This window comes from Dipodomys merriami, unplaced genomic scaffold, assembly GCF_024711535.1.
Source record: "Dipodomys merriami isolate MVZ:Mamm:240054 unplaced genomic scaffold, mDipMer1.0.p SCAF_211, whole genome shotgun sequence".
Taxonomy (NCBI): Eukaryota; Metazoa; Chordata; class Mammalia; order Rodentia; family Heteromyidae; genus Dipodomys; species Dipodomys merriami.
Window position 1 is genome coordinate 2101025 of NW_027203505.1, and position 8852 is coordinate 2109876.

The window sequence follows — 8852 nt, forward strand, 5'->3', positions numbered from 1 at the left end:
CATTGACTACAAAGCTAAAGACATTTCTGAAATAAATATTGTCAAGATCTGAAAATGTAAGTGGGTATATAGGCTTTTATGCATCATTTTATGAAAATCTAGTTTTTATGAAACTAAATGAAATAGAATAAAAGAATGTAAGTGAATTTGGTAAGCTAATTAATTATTAGTATAACTTTGTTGTCTATTAACACAGTCCTCTGAATGTAGATGATGCAGTTAAATTATTTTCTTTGTGTGTCTGTACTTCAGTTCTTTTTAGAATCTTTGTATTTAAATGAGTGAATTTTTGGTATAAATAAAGACTTTTAAAATGATTAAGATTAATCTTGTGTATTGTGTACTACTCCCAAGAAAATGAGTTATTTTCAAGTGTTAATAGTTTATAATTCAAACTTCAGTATCATAAGAAATTTTTAAAAATTTAGTATTGATGACTTTTTAAACCAATTGTATTCACAAGTTGGAGACGCTTTAATTCATGCTTAGGTCTTGGTATCTATGATTTTTAACTTCTCGTTCCTAGCATTAATGATAGGAGAGAGTGCGTTATTGGGTATATGAAAGGTAAAATATTTATATGGGGTCAAAAGTGATTTTTATATCAGTCTTGCTTTAATAACATTTTAAAGTAGTACATTTCTCTCAAAATGTTGCACATCAAAAGCAATCAAATACTTCTCTTGCTAAACAACTTAGGTGAGCTACAATGTGGAAATGATTGGTCCATCATACCTGCAGTCTGTTTCCATCAAGAATTGGGCAGGTCATTCTATCAGTAAGACTGTGTTAAACAGAGATGGGGTCCCCAAGCAGATTTAGAAATCATGAATGTTATACTTTAGCAGTTCCTTTCAACAGGGAAGTGTAAATTGATTATCAACTTGGAGCTTTCATATTAAAGCTACCTATTTTCTAACAAAGATAAAGTGAAATATTATTAGAGTGTACACACTAATTTTGGGAAATTTTCCTAGAATTAGTAGACTAAGTTCTGGTATTTTAGTCATAAAATAAAATGAGGTTATTTGATACAGCGGGAGATGGGCCACAGGCTAACTCTTACCATGTGTACATGTTGTACTAATAATTACAACTCTGAAGACTTCAGTATCATCATCTGAGAATTAAGAATAGAAGCAGATCCACTTTATGGGAATATTGTGAGGATTAAATTAGATACCAATGGTAAAGTACTTGGAAAAACAATCAGCATTTGATACTTTCTACCTGTTATTTTATCATGAAATGAATTCTAACATTTTACTCTGATTTTTATATTGTGTCTATTTAGAATACACAGTGTGATGTATTGATATTCATTGCATTGGTCACTTTTCTGTCATTCTGATGAAAATACCTGCAAATAATATTTCTGAGTAGGAGACTATCATATTGACTCATGGTTTAAGAGAATGCAGTTTAAGATCAGATGTCTCCATTGATTTTAATTATATTTTTATTAAATAGTTGGTCAAAAGAATTTCTATTCCACAAATCAATTTATAAGTACAATGGATATTTACATAACTTACCCACACACTTCCAAACCTCACCCCACTTTCATTTTTCCTAGTTGCCTACTATCTGCATTGAATATTATACCTTCCCTCTCTTCCTCCATAGCTCTTTATTCCTTCCCTTTGACTTTCTCTCACTTCTTCCAAGTGAAAGTTTCCTGGTATTCATTTCCTTGAATTTAAAGTTCAATTTTATAAGAAATTACACCGTTTAAATATTCCTCTGCAAATAGCATGCTTTGGTTAATACTATTATGTAATTGTAACCCTTCTGTCCAGTATTTTCACAATACAAAAATTCTCAGTTCTATGGTCTGTATATTTTTTAAAAGAATGCCATGACTTTATGAAATAAAAATAGAATCTTTAATCGGTGTATTGTCACTATTGCCTCCCAGATTAAAAAAAATTCTTAGACTACTACCTCAATCCTTATACAAAAATAAAAACAAATATTATAAAACTAAATGTGAGATGTAAAAACCTACAAAATATAAATGTAAAAATTCATGACATTGGATCAGTAAAAGTTTCAAAAAATGACAAGGAAAGCATTAGTTGGTAAATAAAAGCAAGGATAAACTGGATAATATCAACTGATAAACTTTCATAATTCACAGGACAATATAACAAATGAAAACATATCCAACAGATATAGGAGACATATTTGTTAATACTACAATGTTAATGCTACAATCATTTTGAGTCTAAGTATTTTTATATCTTCTAATTCTATATAAATTTTTCTCGAATAGAGTATTTCTTTAAAGAACATATGTAAATTGATAGTCAATAGGAGGAGCAAATGAAATAAGTTCCTCTTTAGTATCTAAGAATAAATCCAATGAAAACTCACTAGTATGACCATAATATAAAAAGATTACACAAAATATTGTAGTACAATTGTGGAGAAATTGATATACTCCAGATAGCAAATCAATTTGTACAATACTACAATCATTATATCAAGCAAGTTTTCAAAATGTCAAAGAGAATTTATAGGATCTATTTATTACACTTCTATGTATATATTAAAGAGAAGTAAAAAACTTGTTTGGACAGGGAATGTAGTTTATTGACATTGCACGTGAATAGTATGTGTGAGACCCTAGAAATAATCCCCAAAAACAAATTTTGAAAAGACACACTATAGAGGAGGTATGCTGGACAAATTCCTGTAACTGAATTTCATATCTATTTTAATGTCTGTTCTAAAATTTACAGTATTTCTATTTGAAGAAATGCAAGTTTGTGAAAATTAGGCTTGGAAAACCTATGACTGTACAATTCACTTCCAAAGCACTAAAATGTATACAATACATGGAGATAATATATTGCAAGTGAATTACATGTCAGCAAAAAAGAAACTTTTTAAAAAAATACTCCACACAAAATGCAGAATATCTAAAAAGATGTTTTTGGTGTTGGCTTAAAAACTTTGTAAACTACAGCTTTTTAAACAAAGATATAATGTCTGTCTATTTTGAGGTTTTTGTCTGTTTATTTTGAGTTTATACAGAGATAACTCAATCAAAAAGTGTACGTGATAACTGGAATACCTAGGAATTATGCATCACTTATAAATAATTGATAACCTTTTCTGGATGAAAATTTGGTAAATGACAGAACACAGAGTCTATGCATCTGCATTTTATGAAAGCCATATGTTACTTGCTCAATCCAATTGTTTTTCTCTACTTTGCTAGGGAAAAAAATATTCTCATGATAAGAGCCAATAGCAGTGAAAAGAAACAAAATACACAATCATCTTGATTTATTTGTGAAAATAACAAATGAAATAAAACAATTCCACTTAAAGGACTCCAATATTAGTATCTAAGAAGATGTTCCTGAATGACAACATCCATTGAATTTTTGGAATTTTAATTTCTACAAACATATGACAATTAGAATAAGAAAACAAATATAGTCTTAGATCAAACCAGCATTGGAAAAACTTTCTTGATTGTTTTGAAATCATATAAGTATTCATACTCCTTTCCTTTGGAAACATTCAAAAAAGTTTATTATTTATTATAATTCAAATACGATCAAGAGTAATTTTATATAATCATTACAAATATCATCTTATAACTATCGCAAAATAGAATAAAAGACCATTCCCAATATAGTACCTATGTATCATTATATTTAATTCCTAATCATTACCTAAATATCTTAAACAAACTAAATATTCACGTCTTTAACATAGATGTAAATATTCTTTACTTTTTACTTAACATTTTCCAGGGGCCTGTATTCATGTTTCTAAGAAATGTCCACAGCAGTTAAAAGATGCTTTTGTGAAATTAATGTGATACATTTTGTTGGAGTTCAGTTGTTGTTGTTTGCAAGGCATAGGCATTGTCCCTAATCCTTTTTATTCTCAAGGACAGCACTCAACAACTTGAAGCCCAGAGCTAATTTATGTTTTTAAGAATCTAACAAGTAGTTTTCTGTCTGGGCTAGTTTTAAACTGAATTTTAAGATCTCATTACACAGAAGAGGTTGAATTATACGAGTGAGTCACTGCCACTTGTTTAGATGTATTTGTTAATTTTAATTATGTTTTAAGATTTTTGTTTCACCATAGTGTATATCTCTCTACAAATAAAATTAGATATATGTATATATTTCTGAAAACAAATAATCTCTAAAAATGTATGTCATTCGAAACATAACATTCGAAACATAACAGACTCCTTCTAAAATTTTTTCTACTGTTTTTGACCTTTATCATTTCAAAGATATACAGTCTATTTTTCAAAAAGTTTCCTAGCATAAAATAACTAATATTTCAATAGAAAGTAGAGTTTATTACTTTCAAGGGAATTTTAGATATACACATGATATTGTAGTAACATTTACATTATATTACTTGAAAAAGTTCTGTCTAAACTCTTAAATATTTTTGTGTAGTGAGGGGGAAAGAGGAAGTTAATTTATATTGGTTAGGAATTTGCAATGCTTCAAAAATCTATTCCATAATTTGTTATGAGCACATAGTCAAGCTAACTGATATGGTTTAGTTTTATTGTTTCTTTATTTGTTCAACATTTTAATATGGATGTATGCACAGTGGTAACATTAAAATTATTAATCAAAAGAAAAATAATAGCAAAATCATAGACACATATCAAACTTACAATAATTAGCACTATGATGCTAATAATAATTTTGATGAAGATGATGATTATGAGCACAGTGTAGCCTGATTGAAAAGGAATAAAAAAACTTTAGACATTATTGAAGGTAGATTTCCCACATTGAATACATAGTTATAAACAGTGTTGGAGTACATACAATAAGAATAACAAGAGGAGAGTTTCAATATCAATAAATAAAATCACATAAATAGGTACAGACAGTAAAAAACCCTAACATTATTCCTGCAGTTTCTCTATTGTGTAATCACTTTTATTGGTGGTATTTTTTTCTAATAAATAAAATCGTTTATTTCCACATTTTGATGGACTAAGCTATAGTTTTCAACTAAGTGTTAATAGTTCAAATAACATTCTCATATAGATAGTATTAAAATCAATGTTTCCATTGATATATTAAGAGTATGTTCTTCAGTACAGCTGTAAACACATGACCCAATTTACATAATACCACTTACATATCTGTAGCTACCATGAAAGGACACAGGCCGTAGAGCCAGTAGTTAAAATTTATTTTTATTTCTGCATGAAACTATTCGTGAATTCATACCAACAAATTGAATTTGACTCTTTATTTATAAGCTAAGGTGGAAAATATAAGGACGCTTCACCCATCGTTTTTCATGCTCCAGAAGTCAACAAATATATTCTTCAATATTTCTGGTAGATTACCTCCATTTACAGATGAGAAATGTAAGGCCAACAGTCAATGTAGTAAGTAAATAATGATACTGGAATTTGTATCTGAGCTCTTCACTCTGTGTGCTTACAAGGAGAGTAACTTGGTGATGGAGAGGACCAATATGAAAAGATTATGTGGAAAAATCATACTTTGTAAATGGTTGTTTTAGGACTAGGGGATCAGTGATGAGTATTTGAAACAGGCTGGTATAAGGCACATAAAAGGGAGTACATAGAAATTGTATTAGTGAAAGAAACTGAGAAAATCTTCATCATTCATCTTATCTAATGGCAGGGAGTAGAAGGTTAAGAAGAAATCTAAAGTGCATCCACATCTCTGGCTAGCATTTTGTGTTAGTTATAGTCTTGGTGATAAGGACTACAGGTGGAAATGATGGATTTAGAGGAAAAAACTCTCTGAAAATTCTAAAGTTTATGTTAAACAGATGCAAAGATAGGTCTGTTTAGATATCATCAAAATATCCACGACCATGAATATGAAAAAAAATGATAAAAATCAGGGGTATTATTAAAGGGAAGAGGAAAAGGAAAATTCTGACACATGTGTGAGCAATGTGAGCAACAGTGTGGACAAGATTAGAAGAAAGAGATAAATAAGGAAACAAAAACGTAATAAACACAGATTTACAGAAGTAAAAGAAGGAAAGAATTTGCAGGAAGGTATTGAAGGAAATATGCTATTTGTATTTGAAAATAAAAGACATAGACAAGTTAAAAAAGAACAGTGTTTTGGTGAAAGTCATATTGATACAATTTTGAGATATGACATGAAAATCTGGATCCATGAATTCAACAGATCCTGTTGATTTTAAATGGAGGGAACAAATGCTTTTATCCTGACCTTAGAAAAATTATACAGATATAACTCTCATTAACTACTTAGAGGTATTCTGTGAATATTTTTGAAGACTTTGTTTAGCCAGGTGAATAAAGATTGAACTACAGCACAGGCAAGCCTAATTTGTACTACAGTTCCAAGAAGTGACCCATGTATCCACACCAGTTTGGTATTTTATTGAAATGTCTTTAGATATGTTTGGATATCTTATCAACCTAATCATTATAAATGTAGGACAATTAGCACCAAGTATTAGGTTGAACATACAGCTTTACTGATGTGACTGAAGACTCCTCGAATTGATTCTTCTTTAGAATAAAAAATGCCTCAGTAGCCATTGACAAATCATAACTGCCATATACTATATTTAAATCTAATTTTTGTTAGGAATATCTCCATGCTGTAATAACATTGTCAAACAACCTGCTACAAATTCTTATATGTAGGAAGTGCTCTTATAACCTTCAAGTTTTTATTGAATGGAAGAGTTGACATTACCCTCACCACTAAGATTAAATGCCTAAAAAGATTAGACATTTTGTGTTGATGCCTTTCTTTTATTTTTTCATACACATTGGCAAGTGGGAAAGGATTCTGATGTAACAAAAACACAGTTTTGACTTGTACTAACAAAACATCTAGGATCTAGTGTTAATTCAGATACTTACTAATTAGCTCCATATTTTGTGGATATTTATATTTCTCCTAGGAAAACTAATGAGTTCCAAGAAAATGCCCCTAAGGAGCCTTTCAATTCCAATATCACTGTTAATGGGATAATGTCTCATAATGCTTTAAATTCTACATCCTCGAATGTAGGCATAGGGTTATACTGTGGAACTTTTCTCCTCAGAGAGTGAGTACTACCCTGTTGTTTAACATGGACAAAGTACCGTGATAAATAGACTGGGTGTGTGCAAACAAGAACTGGTAGTGGAACAATGTTCTTAGCAGTTTGTAAAGATGAAATGGAAATAGAGCAACCATGATCTCAAAAGGAATGTGCAAAGAAGACAAAGGCACAAAGTAGAATGTGCCAAGGAAATGCTGAAGTAAAATTTCAAATTATGTGCTCAGGAGTGAGGATGTGTTCAAAGTACTGCTTCAGAGAATGTAGTTGAATATCTTGGGGAAAAACTGCTTTAAACTATTCTGGGATAATTGTACAAGTAGAAGCCCATAACTCTGACTGTAATCAGCCACAACATCATCAAATTAGGGACTATTTTTCCAAGTGCAAAGTGAGAAAAAGAGGGCTCATCACAGTTAGTGTTCAGGTTGAAGTAATGGAAATCACACAATTTTTCTGATAAATCTTCATTTATTTTTGGAGCATTAAAGTAGGGAAAAGCCAAGTAAATATATTGCATGTTCCTAAATTAAGTGGGATGTATTATATTGTTCTCTTTTTTAACTTGGAAGTTATAGATTATATCTTTTTATACTCTGACTTGGGACACTGATCTGCTCTCAGTTGTTTCTTCTCTTCCCCTTCTTTTGACCATCCGCTTACATAATTTTTATTTAAAGAGACATACGTGAGCTTGCATTTCAATTCTTCAAAATTATCTGAATTTCTTCATACTTCTGGCAGCCTCTTAAATCTTTCTCAAGGGAATATTTTGTCACTACCATTTTTATCCTATATGATATCTTCCTGCCTAACTCAGTGCAAAATATACATCATCCAGATATCTCAACACTTGTACCAACATAAAATACTATCTTACTTAGAAACCATGATTTCAGTATATCTGGGGAGGTGGCATCTGTCATTTTTGAATGACCCTAAGTGATACTTACATGAAATCATGTTTTAAACCGATATGCCACTCAGAAGATGAACGAATCGATAAAATCGATGAAATCATTAATACACACACACACACACACACACACACACACACACACACACACACACACACACACACGGTGGAATTCTATGCTTCCAGTTCATAAGGAAATGGAAAGACTTGGACAAATCCTACTAATAAGCAAGAAACAAAGAAACAGATTCCATGGTTTCCCTCATGTGTAATAAGTAGGAAATGTCTAGGATGGTCCTAGCAGATGAGCAGAATGGATCAAGAGCTATGTACATATAACCATATAAGTGGATACTGAGCAAAATGAACTCCTAGACATTGAAACAAAGGTTTTCCTTTGTGGTTGTTTTTTTAATGTATTATGTGATTTCTTTTTTCTTTTATGTTTTCCCCTCTGGTTTATCCACTGCTGCATATGATTTCAGTATCCTGTGTATTGTATACATATTTATCTTAATTTGGCAAGGGAAGAGGAACAACAAAATCGCGAAAGAAAGGACAAAGAGCAAACCAATGCAATAGCAATACTCACAAGACATCATGTTGGAAATTAAACTACAACTTGTGAGGGGTATTGTGAATGAAAAGTGTGAGAAAAATGAGGGAGGGGGTAAAAAGTTCGACATATTATGTATTCACTACATAATAATTACTGAAACCCCTTCTATATATTAAATTGACAATAAAACTAAATTTTAAAATAAGCTACATAAAATAGAATTTCACTGTATTGGTATAGTAAATATTATTCTATGTGTATTACCTTTATAAAATGAACAATATTTGGCTTCTAGTTTGAATT